The sequence below is a fragment of the Hypanus sabinus genome, unplaced genomic scaffold (genome assembly GCF_030144855.1).
Source record: "Hypanus sabinus isolate sHypSab1 unplaced genomic scaffold, sHypSab1.hap1 scaffold_339, whole genome shotgun sequence".
In the NCBI taxonomy this organism is placed as follows: Eukaryota; Metazoa; Chordata; class Chondrichthyes; order Myliobatiformes; family Dasyatidae; genus Hypanus; species Hypanus sabinus.
The window spans coordinates 93751-106549 of NW_026781243.1; the positions used below are offsets into that span (position 1 = coordinate 93751).

Genomic DNA, 12799 nt, shown 5'->3' on the forward strand with positions numbered 1-12799 from the left:
GACAATCTATTGACATGGGATAAAACAATTAAACCACAGGATATCGGAATAGAAGTAGGCCATTCGTTCCATCGAATTATTTCACCAATCCTTTAGTGGGTGATCTGTTCCTCAACCTCAATCTCCTTTCTCCCATAAACCGTTAGCAAACTTTCCAATCAAAATATTTAAACCCTTTTCTTCACTAGACCCAGTGACTTGGTCTCCACACCTTCCGAGGCAGCAAATTCGAGTCCCCTTGAAGTGAGTGCCCGCATTGCATTTGCCTTTATAACTCCGAAATAACCTGTAAATTAGCCTTCAGGGTATCTAGAACAAAGACCCAAAAATCCTTATGTATTTATCACTTCTGAATTTTCTTCAGTTAGAAACGTTTCGACACATTAACCTTTCGTTCCGAAGTGTATCCCTCACACCTCCATACACTGAATTCCACCTGCACTTTGCTCACTCTGTCAAGCTCACTGCATGTCAGCGATACTACTTCTCTCTGCAGGTAAATCCTGCCAGTCCGAACCCCATCCATTCGCCGACTCTCTACTGCTGTAAAGCTGTCCAACCAGTAGTTCCCTGGCTTGTATCTTGCTTCCCTTATATAAGGACACAACATTAGCTGTCTCCCGCACTTTCAATACATTAGGTTCTGATAAGGATTGGACAAGGATGGACCTCCACGGGAGGATTGTGGGATAGATGGCAGGAATGTTATACCAGGGCACACAAATCCCTGAAATACCCGGCAAGGAGAATTGATTCCAAACAATTTCTTTATTGTTTATTACAGAATATCAGTCCGGTGCTTCCGCTCCTTCCCCACGCCCATCAGCTTTTCCCTGGAATCTCCTCTCACCCTGCCCCCCTCCCCACTCTCAGACTACAATTAAAATCAATGTATGAAACAGGTTTATCATCACACACATATGCCATGATTTATTTTCGGCAGCAGTACAGTGCAAATATTAAATTACTACAGTACGGTGCAAAAGTCGGTGGCACCCTATGTACATATGCTCAAGAATTTTGTACAGTATTTTAAAGGCAGTATTTCACGTTTCTCTTTTATAATTTAAAAAAAAAGAAATATTCATGGATCTACTAAAGTGCTGCCATGACCCTTTGACGTCACAAGGACCTGTTTTGATCCAAGCTGCCTGTATCTTGAAATATCTGTTTATTTCTTCCATGATCATTGCCAAATGAACTGCCCTAATTTTGTCGTCACTGCCCTTGACTCGAACACGAAAATACTTCCACTGTTTTCCTAAAGGTTGTACACTTTTCCGGCGTCATTTGCGATTTCCTTCCCCATGCCACCTAAACTACGGTCCGCGCGTTTAAGGTCTTAGACTTCAATGTCTGCAATCAGTTCTATCTGTTCTCTCTAAACACCTGTAAACCAGCAGAGTGATGGCCATCGGTCCCAAGCAACTTCCACGCTAACACATCAGCCAATCGAACAAACTCATTCCTTCAACGGTGATCGAATTCAACCATTTGACTTTTAGTATCATTTTTTATTTAACCTCTCAAAGCATTCCTGGGAACAATTAACGCACTTCAGCGAATCTAAGTTGTTGACGCTTGGGCAGTCCCTCGCAGTATTTCGGAGGTCAAATTCATCAAGTATTACACCCTATTATGTTTAATGTATCCCCCCTTACCTCCCTATATACATCTATCTCTACTTCCTGCTAATGATCGGGCGTCCTTTTGCGCTTTTTCGTACCTTAGGCCATTACATGTAAAGAAACAGTATGTTCGTAATGTTGAGATTCACAGCAATATTCATGAGGAGACGGTTCTCGGGATCCTGGTTCACACTGCACTGAAAACGACTACACATGTTGGTAGGGTGGTAGAGAAGGCGCTGTGGGATGATTGCATTTATCAGTCGATGAATTGACTATTAGGTAATCGACAAATTTCTGACGATTCTTTATAAAATTATCATTAGGCTGCATGTGGAATTTTGCATTGAGGTCTGGCCTCTGTATTTCAGACAGGATATGGAGAGTCTGATAACGGCGCAGGTGATGTTTTCCAGATGATGCCTGAATTAGAAAACATGCGCTTTCGATGATTTTGGACAAAATTAGGTTTCATTTTTTTGTATAACCGAGTGGATTTATTGATTTATCAGATTCAGAGTCATAGTTAGACCAGAAAGTCAGTATCAGTCTGACAGGTTTGAAATGACTATCACCAGTGTGCATGCATTGAGGGTTGTAGGAGGAAATTTCACAGATAATTTATGTCTCTCAATCCTCGGTGCCCTCGTCTGTTTTTCGTGGATGTCTACAAACAGTAAGAATTTCAGATTGTATACTGTATACATTCTCTGATATTTAACCAGAACCCCTTGAAGCATTTTGTTAAACATTCTGGATTATGTTCTGCATTTACTTATTTATACTTTCCCGACTGGGATTCTCGTTTCCCTTGACGCAATTCCGAGATCAGCGCGCATGAAACTATTGATACAAAACACCGCACCAGACATGCTGAAGGGAATGGAAAAGGGAAGCCAATGCAAAACAAGGCTGGAGAACAGTGTGATTCATCAGTGCTGGCACAGTCCTGATAGGAAAAAAGAGACCAAACCGGCGAATGAGAGACAATCTTATGACTAGTGACTAGAGATGGGCGACGTGGACTCATGATATATAGAGGCAAGGGTACAGAGGCAGTTCGCTTCGCATAACGATAGTAAAATTCGGGACGTCGGATTTAATTCCGGCTTCCTCCGTGAGAAAGATTTTGTGTTCCTTCCTATTTGGCATGGGATCCTCGGGAGTCTCCGATTTCCTCTCACAATAAAAAGATTTACCTCTTATTAGTTTCATTGATAATTCTAAATGTCCCAGTGGTTAGGCCAGGGTTAATAGGTTGGTTAATAGGTTGGCCAGGGTTAATAGGTTGGTTGCTGGACAAAACGGTCTCAGGGGTGACGTTATATAAGATTTGGTGAGGCCTAATTTGAGTATCGTGCGCAGATTCGGTTATTTCTCTACAGGAAAGGTATACACGGGGTTCAATGAGTACAACAACATTTCACAAAGATATTGACTCGTATGGAATTATTGATTATAGGGCAAGTTTCAATCGGTTAGGACTGCATTCTTTACAAAGTAGAAGTTGGAGAGGAGATTTGGCAGAGGAATTGAATATCATGAGGGCACAGATGTGGCAAATACAAAAAAAAAAGTTTTCTCCACTGTGGTTCGTGGGGACTACAAACAGATGTGATGGGGTAAATTTGAAAGATAAGTAGTTCAAGTGGGAAGAAGTGGGGGATGTTCTTCACTCAGAGGATCGCGAGGGTGTGGAATGAGCTGCCGGCACAAGTGGTGTATACATGCTCGATCTCAACGTTTGAAAATTTCGCATAGGTACATGGATAGTAGAGTTGTTCCCGGTGCATGTTAATCAGAGTAGGCAGTCTGAATACTTCCGGCACGGCCTTGTTTTTACATTGTTACTTCTCCATGAATGATGTTATCGGCACAAGAAAGTGGGGTAAAATTAGAGGAGTAACAGGAAAATCATCGCGAAGTTTATATTAGAATCCAAATCTCTGCGGTATTGATAAAGGCGAGAAGGTAACCGAAGATTAATATAATGCCGTAAATACCGGGCGCTGGCAGATTCGAGTCCTGAATAATTTGGGTGTTGATGTTACCAACTGTTTTCACCGCGGCTTAAACTGTAAGAAGCACAAATATTTGCGCGGCTGACGTGGGGCGGTTGTGGTGCTGCTCGCGACAGAGAAAACAAAGAAAAACAGTGAGATTGAATGCGTATGAGTGTGGGGGGGGGGGGGTTAGTGAGAGATAGAGAGAGAGGAGAGGCAGACGGAAAAGGTGGAACCTAGAAGACCGTGGCGGAGAATTTGAACAGAGAGTCTGTATGGTGGGACTAGGAAGGGGTGGAATACAGGGGGTTGGAAAAAGAAAGCAATTTAACATGTTAAAATAGGTTTAAAATTTTGCAGCACACGGTTATTCTTCCTGATGTTAGTCTCAATGACAACATTTGAGATGTGAGCTCCGTTGAAACCACAATGCATCCTCATGCGACAATACATGACAATAGGTTTGAAGGCTAATTCTCCCGTTACGCAGTGTACGTTATCCACGAACCTCCTTAGGTTTAAATCCGTTTATATTCTCCTGGAAATTATATATAATTTCTATTAATTCTTCTTTCTTTAAGTTACCTTTGCCAGGTTTGAAATACAATGCGCTACTGCTAGAAAAGCAAATGTTCATTATATTTACACCTGGATGCCCATGACAGTAAACTTGAACACAAACTGAAAAGTAGTATCTCAAGTTCATTTGAAGCAATGAAACCCAAACAATGTTTCTGCCCAGGATTGAACTGGGGACCTTTCGCGTGTGAAGCGAATGTGATAACCACTACACCACAGAAACCGTGCAAAGCGCTCAGTGCTTTGCGCTCTTGAGCAATGACCCGAGGCACCCCCTCCCCGCCCTGCTCTGAAGCACAGCAATAAGAACAAAACATTGCCCACTGTTATTTTCCGTTTTCAGTAACACGTATTAAATAGTTTAGGACTTTATTCCCTGGAATATGGGTATAGGTAGAGTGTTACAAAGACGAGGCTGTGGAACGAACCTAAGTGCTGAACACGGGCGTGGAATGGGTGACAAGGCAGTGTTTACCCAGGGTCTTGGTTTCAGTACAGAATTCAGAAACGATGCTCGACTTAGAACTGATCGTCCTAAGAACCATGGGGTGAGGTTACTCAAACACGAGTCAACCAACGATCTGGCAGCTCCTTGTTGTGGTCACAGGATTTTTAAACTGCATTAGCTGATGGAAAGCAGGTGTTCGTAGTTATTGGAACCTGGGAATGATTGGGAACTAAACGAGGTGATTGAGCCACAATTCCTGAGGAACATAGCCAGGTAGGCGATTGCCAGAAGAGATCTAGACAGAACCCCCCCCACCCCCCGCCAACAGGAGCCTCCCGGCGATCCTCCAGGCCTGTCTGGATGGTTCCGATTAGAGTCCTGGATGAGGGAAGTTTCTCGGGGAAAGGAGCGGGGGAACCAGGAGCTCTCTACAGGACCGTACCTTTCCAAGTCCACCAGGTATTGGAGACACCTGCCCCGACGGCGCACATCAGTAGTCGTCGTTCAGTGTATGCCGGATTGTTGTCGATGAGACGGACAGGTGGAGGAGTCTCAGCCGGGGGACACATGGGGCTGACGGAGACTGGCTTTCACTGAGACACATGAAAAGTTGGGTGAATGCGCATGGACCTTGGCAATTTCAGGCGGACCGCTGTGGGATTGATAACCTTTTCAGCCTTGAATGGTCCCAGGAAGCGGGGGGCGAATTTCCTCTGTTCTCTTTTGAGCGGGATGCCCTTGCAGGAAAGCCACACCCTCTGCCCAGGTTGGTACTTCCGGTGCCGGAGTCCGGTGTCGGTTGGCTGTTTACTTATTTCGATTTGTTGATCTGAGTAGGGCCGAGCGTGTTTTCTTCCAAATCTTACGGCACCGGTCAATATGGTCCCGAAACGACGGTACCGCAATCTGTTCTTCTTGCGCGGAGAACAGCGGGTGTTGGTACCCAAGGGATCACTGGAACGGAAGCCTCCCAATGGCAGAGCTCACCATAGAGTTGTGGGCGTACTCAACCCACGGGAGGTGATGGCTCCAGATCTTGGTTGATCCTTTCCGTCTGCCCGTTCGACTGGGGGTGGAAGCCGGATGACAGACTGGCCGATGCACCTAAGGCCTGACAGAAGGCCTTCCATAGCTGCGAGATGAACTGGGGACCTCGATCGGAGACGATGTCCGCGGGGATTCCTGGAGGCGGAAGACGTGGCGGTCGAGAAGATCTACGGTTTCTTTAGAGGAAGGGAGTTCAGGGAGGGCCACAAAGCGCACCGCCTTGGAGAATCGGTCTACCACAATGAAGACAGCTGTGTTTCCGTGGGAGGGGGGGTCGACCGGTGAAGAGGTCTAGGGCGATGTGTGACCAGGGACGACCAGGAACAGGTAGAGGACGAAGAAGACCCGCGGGTCGTCGATGAGAGTCCTTTCCTCGGGCACAGATGGAACAAGCCGAGACATAGGAATGGGTTCCCCCTCCGTGGACGGCACCCAAAAGTGCTTCCTCAGGAGAGCCAGGGTCCGATCACTCCCGGGGTGTCAGGTGAACCGGGATGTGTGCCCCCATTGGAGAACCTGAGACCTGACGGAGACGGGCACGTACAGGCGATCGCCGGGTCCGTTACCAGGGTCCGATCACTCCCGGGGTGGCAGGTGAACCGGGTGTGTGCCCCCATTGGAGAACTTGAGACCTGACGGAGACGGGCACGTACAGGCGATCGCCGGGTCCGTTACCAGGGTCCGATCACTCCCGGGGTAGCAGGTGAACCGGGTGTGTGCCCCCATTGGAGAACCTGAGACCTGACGGAGACCGGCACGTACGGGCGATCGCAGGGTCCGTTACCAGGGTCCGATCACTCCCGGGGTGGCAGGTGAACCGGGATGTGTGACCCCATTTGAGTACCTGAGGCCTGATGGAGACCGGCACGTACAGGCGATCGCCGGGTCCGTTAGCAGGGTCCGATTACTCCCGGTGTGGCAGGTGAACCGGGATGTGTGACCCCATTGGAGAACCTGAAGCCCGATGGAGACCGGCACGTACAGGCGATCGCCGGGTCCGTTACCAGGGTCCGAACACTCCCGGGGTGGCAGGTGAACCGGGATGTGTGACCCCATTGGAGAACCTGAGACCTGACGGAGACCGGCAAGGACAGGCGATCGCCGGGTCCGTTACCAGGATCCGATCACTCCCGGGGTGGCAGGTGAACCGGGATGTGTGCCCCCATTGGAGAACCTGAGACCGGATGGAGACCGGCACGTACAGGCGATCGCCGGGTCCGTTACCAGGGTCCGAACACTCCCGGGATGGCAGGTTAACCGGGATGTGTGACCCCATTGGAGAACCTGAGGCCTGACGGAGACGGGCAAGTACAGGCGATCGCCGGGTCCGTTACCAGGGTCCGATCACTCCCGGGGAGGCAGGTGAACCGGGATGTGTGACCCCATTGGAGAACCTGAGACCTGACGGAGACCGGCACGTACAGGCGATCGCCGGGTCCGTTACCAGTGTCCGATCACTCCCGGTGTGGCAGGTGAACCGGGATGTGTGCCCCCATTGGAGAACCTGAGGCCCGACGGAGACCGGCACGTACAGGCGATCGCCGGGTCCGTTACCAGGGTCCGATCACTCCCGGGGTGGCAGGTGAACCGGGATGTGCGACCCCATTGGAGAACCTGAGGCCTGACGGAGACCGGCACGTACAGGCGATCGCCGGGTCCGTTACCAGGGTCCGATCAATCCCGGGGTGGCAGGTGAACCGGGATGTGTGCCCCCAGTGGAGAACCTGAGGCCCGATTGAGACCGGCACGTACAGGCGATCGCCGGGTCCGTTACCAGGGTCCGATCACTCCCGGTGTGGCAGGTGAACCGGGATGTGTGTCCCCATTGGAGAACCTGAGGCCCGATGGAGACCGGCACGTACAGGAGATCGCCGGGTCCGTTACCAGCGTCCAATCACTCCCGGGGTGGCAGGTGAACCGGGATGTGTGCCCCCATTGGAGAACCTGAGACCTGACGGAGACGGGCACGTACAGGCGATCGCCGGGTCCGTTACCAGGTTCCGATCACTCCCGGGGTGGCAGGTGAACCGGGATGTGTGACCCCATTGGAGAACCTGAGGCCTGACGGAGACCGGCAAGGACAGGCCATCGCCGGGTCCGTTACCAGGGTCCGATCACTCCCGGGGTGGCAGGTGAACCGGGATGTGTGCCCCCAGTGGAGAACCTGAGGCCCGATTGAGACCGGCACGTACAGGCGATCGCCGGGTCCGTTACCAGGGTCCGATCACTCCCGGGGTGGCAGGTGAACCGGGATGTGTGACCCCATTGGAGAACCTGAAGCCCGATGGAGACCGGCACGTACAGGCGATCGCCGGGTCCGTTACCAGGGTCCGATCACTCCCGGGGTGGCAGGTGAACCGGGTGTGTGACCCCATTGGAGAACCTGAGACCTGATGGAGACCGGCACGTACAGGCGATCGCCGGGTCCGTTACCAGGGTCCGATCATTCCCGGGGTGTCAGGTGAACCGGATGTCTGCCCCCATTGGAGAACCTGAGACCTGACGGAGACCGGCACGTACAGGGGATCGCCGTGTCCTTTACCAGGATCCGATCACTCCCGGTGTGGCAGGTGAACCGGATGTGTGCCCCCATTGGAGAATCTGAGGCCTGACGGAGACGGGCACGTACAGGCGATCGCCGGGTCCGTTAACAGGGTCCGATCACTCCCGGGGTAGCAGGTGAACCGGGTGTGTGACCCCATTGGAGAACCTGAGGCCTGACGGAGACCGGCACGTACAGGCGATCGGCGGGTCCGTTACCAGGATCCGATCACTCCCGGGGTGGCAGGTGAACCGGGATGTGTGACCCCATTGGAGAACCTGAGACCCGATGGAGACCGGCAAGGACAGGCCATCGCCGGGTCCGTTACCAGGGTCCGATCACTCCCGGGGTAACAGGCGAACCGGGATGTGTGACCCCATTGGAGAACCTGAGACCCGATGGAGACCGGCAAGGTCAGGCCATCGCCGGGTGCATTCCCAGGGTCGGGGTCGTTCCGCTAGGCTTCGCGTCCCGTCTAGGGCTGGTCAAGTCGATTAGAAAGGGGAACCAGCAGGGCTAACGGCAGATCCAGCAGGGCTGGTGTTCTAGGGGCAATTGGAAATGCGCAGAATAGATGCATCACAAACAAGAATAAATATTCGGTATGGAGGATGAGGCAACATTGGCTAATACTGGAAAGTAATGACAGAATAAAGACAAAAATGTGGGTTTATAATATAGCAAGCATTAGTGGGAAGCCGGAGGTTTGGGATGCTTTCAAAATACAGAAGAACGCAAATAAAATTTGATGAGAGGAAAAAACTAAATGGCTAATAATAGAGAAAACACCATGAAGAATAAAAGGGATGCGAGAGTGGGTATCAGAAAGCTGTAAAATGACGCTGAAGAAGCAGTAATGGGGGAAAAAGTAAAGGGACAAACTGAATGAATATTTTGCGCCAGGCTGCTCTGTGGAAGACAGCAGCATAATGGCACCGAGAAACATGTGTCAGAGGGCATCAGTGAGAGTGGATGTTATCACCTGGAGAAGGTGCCTTTGGAGCTGAAAGGACTGAAGTTAGATGTCATCGGGACCAGTTGGACTACACACAAGGGTTCTGGAAGTGGTAACTGACGAGATTCTGTAGGCCCTCCTTCTCGTATCATTATATATACACAACAGCTCCATAGCAAAGAAAGCCCAGCAACGTCTCTACTTTCTGCGAAGGCTGAGGAAAGTCCATCTCCCAGACCCGCATCTAATCGCATTCTACAGGGGTTGTATTGAGAGCATCCTGAGCAGCTGCATCACTGCCTGGTTCGGAACCTGCACCATTCATGATCGCAAGACCCTGCAGCGGACAGTGAGGTAAGCTGAGAAGATTATCGGGGTCTCTCTTCCCGCCATCACGGACATTTACACGACACGCTGCATCCGCAAAAGAAACAGCATTATGAAGGACCACAAGCACCGCTCCTACAAACTTTTCTCCCTCCTGCCGTCTGGGAAAAAGATACCGGAGCAATCGGGCTCTCACGACCAGACGATGTAACAGTTTCTTCCCCCCAAGCTATCAGAGTCCCCAATACACAGAGCCTGGACAGAGACCTTACTGTCTTGTTTATTATTTATTGTAATGCCTGTACTGTTTTGTGTACTTCATGCTGTCCTGGGTAGGTCTGTAGTCTCGTGTAGTTCTATTCTGTGTTGCTTTTTATGTCGTTCACTCTAGTTTTTTGCACTGTGCTATGTACCACCATGGTCCTCAAAAAGTTGTCTCATTTTTACTATGTACTGTACCAGCAGTTATGGTCGAAATGACAATAAAAGTGACGACTTGATATTCGAGAATAGATCCCGATAACTGGAAAATTATGACTGTCACTCCACTCTGAAAGAAGGAAGTTAGGAGAATAAAAGAAAGGCAGCCTGACTTCAATGTGTTAAATAACTCCAAAGATTCGAAGCACATTGAAGATCAAAGACAGTTGAGGAGAAAGGGCGGAGATTTGTCAAATAAATCATCGTGCACCTTGGAAGAAAGGATAAAAAATTCTCTAAACGGGGAAGGTTTTCTGAAATCAGAGGTGCAGAGTGAACTTGTGCAATATTCCCTGAATGTTTACTTCCAGGCTTAGTCAGCGGTAACGGAAGGCAAATGCAATTTTAACATTCGGTTCAGGAGGGGTAGAATATATAACAACAATGTAATGTTGACATATGTCCTTCGTTATAAACCTGATTCTGATCCTGACCTTTATCCCCAACAATGGAAATCTGCTTCATTTACGATGCTAACAGCAGTGTTATCCTTCCACACTCACGTTCTGACGTAACTGTGTTGAAACAAATTCCAAAGCTGTCGAATTATACTATTTGTATTAGAATGATGAATCACCTTTTTCCGTTACCGAAAATAAATCAAGTACAACCATCACTTCAGTTGTAGTGCTACAGTGTTCATCAATGAACATTGATGGAGCTGCGATGGCCGAGTGGTTAAGGCGTTGGACTTGAAATCCAAAGGGGATTCGCCGCGCAGGTTCGAATCCTGTTTGCAGCGCTCAAACTGCAGCGCAATGGAATAGAAACCTTAATGCCAATAAAAATGTAACACCCTGACTATGTACCAGCTGGCAGATTTATAGATTTTTACACTCATTGTGCAAATTTCATTTTTCTTACGACTCTGATCAATCCCCCTCTGGGCAGCTTAAACGCTTTGTAGTTTGCTGCTTTACCGACTTGTAAAAGTAAAAGAATCAAATGCAGAGAACGGATATTTCAGCGTCAGTGTAAAGAAGTGGACTTCATTCTTTCACTGAAGTGGGCAGCACGGTCTCTGAACGTGAAAAGCTTTCGCCGGTTTCATATCCCTCATTGTACAGAGTCCCCATTGCTCTTTTGTCCAGCGAGCGACCCCCCCCTATTGCCATAGACAAATCGGTTCGCTGACCTTCCGTCAAAATCACCCTCGCCAATCGTCAGTGAGCGGTGTAATTGTCCGATATCAACAAATCTTGTCAAATGACGTGCAACCTACCTAGCTCCCATTCGTGTATGCAGATGTCAATCCAACGTGTTATCCAGTTGCGGAAAGGGTTTCACCCAAGAGTTGTTCCCTCCCACAGACTCTGACTGCTTCTGCCTCCCTAAAGTCCCGTCAATACCGAGCAAAGCTCAGTACAATGTCCCATTATATAACATTAATATCAATAGGCTTCTGATCGAAGCTGGGGGCGCTGTCAGGGCGTCGAAATAAAGGCCGGCGACACAAGTTTATCTCCTCTCTCCTGGGGAGACGGTCGAAGATTTGGTGGAGGTGACCGGCCGACTTTTGACCGGCAACTGCTGTATGGGGGGGAGGGAGGATTGAGAAAAAAGTCTGGGCCAGCCAGATCTTATTGAATGCCAAGGCTGGCTGAAAAGGACTAGACACTCCCCTTCTTTCTGTTGTCTGTCTGTTTAAAGAAAAGGAATAAACAGCCTTTCTTGGGCCTGGATGCTCTCCCGTGGATATAATAGTTCGCAATCTATGGCATCAGTTTGCCTGAGGAATCATTTCCAAGGCTGAAACTGGCACAAGATTGATATCCATCTTTTGTTAATGACGCAGAATTGTACAATATATGTTTTGCGTACTGTCTGTCTTTTCGTGCCTGCAATGATGCTGCAAGTCTTTCATTGTACCTGTTCCTCACCGTCCCTGTGCACACGGCAATAAACCCGGCTGGACCTGACAACACTCACTGAGATTTGAGCAGTGATGACCCCGTGCAGATGAGTCAAGGAGATGTCGGCAAACTGAGTGAGTAGGACCAGAGTCCAATATGGGAAATGTATGGTCACCCTCTTCTACAGAGAGACAGCGTCTCTGAGTGGATTGAGTTGCAGTGAGGAGTGAAGAAGATCAAACCTACATTGTATCGATTGCAAGTTATTGTCTGTAAGACCTCGCACAGTTATTTCCATCTTTATTGAGACTGCACCTGCGATATTTTTCTCAATGCCATGTTCTGCTCGTATATTTTGTGGTTTTATGGTGCTGAATCAGGCGGATGCAGGTAAGCATAGACAGGAATCGGGTTCTTGTGGAAGCAATGAATACACAAAATAATTTAAAATAAGCACATTAAATAAACAGGCAATATCTTAATTCCCTGACCGGGAATCGAACCCGGGCCGCGGCGGTGAGAGCGCCGAATCCTAACCACTAGACCACCAGGGAGACTGGTAAAGTTCTGACTACAACAGTAGACTACTACAAAACCAGCAAAATATGAAACAAAACCTAAAGATGAATAATAATGAATAAACATGATAAATATTGTCACGAATCTACTGCTCAGCACTTTGCAGACCGCGTGCTCACCCAATGCTTCAGTTTAAGAAACACTCTGGACTCTGAATGAATCAGTGGGAAACACTCGTTCTCCAGTGTCTTTATAAAGATGGTAACATTCAGATTCTCTTATGAGCCCTGGTTCGTTTTTGTTTCTGTCTGTCGCCTCGAAGCAATTCAGTACTCTGCCCTCCGACTCCCGTGGCGTTGTTGCCGATACATCTGGTGTCTTGTTCCTTACCCTCCGCCTGGGTGGAGGTAGAAGAAAG

The 12799-nt window shown here is 48.9% G+C and overlaps 3 non-coding genes across 3 annotated transcripts; 1 reads left to right on the forward strand and 2 right to left on the reverse strand.

Annotated features, from left to right (window-relative positions):
* Window positions 1–4360: 4360 nt before the first annotated feature.
* On the reverse strand, window positions 4361–4433 carry trnav-cac (transfer RNA valine (anticodon CAC)). The gene has a single exon. It is a non-coding gene; the product is annotated as a tRNA-Val (tRNA).
* A 6236-nt stretch (window positions 4434–10669) lies between these two features.
* On the forward strand, window positions 10670–10751 carry trnas-uga (transfer RNA serine (anticodon UGA)). Its single transcript has one exon. It is a non-coding gene; the product is annotated as a tRNA-Ser (tRNA).
* Window positions 10752–12344: 1593 nt separating this feature from the next.
* Window positions 12345–12416, reverse strand: trnae-cuc (transfer RNA glutamic acid (anticodon CUC)). Its single transcript has one exon. It is a non-coding gene; the product is annotated as a tRNA-Glu (tRNA).
* Between the last annotated feature and the right edge of the window lie 383 nt (window positions 12417–12799).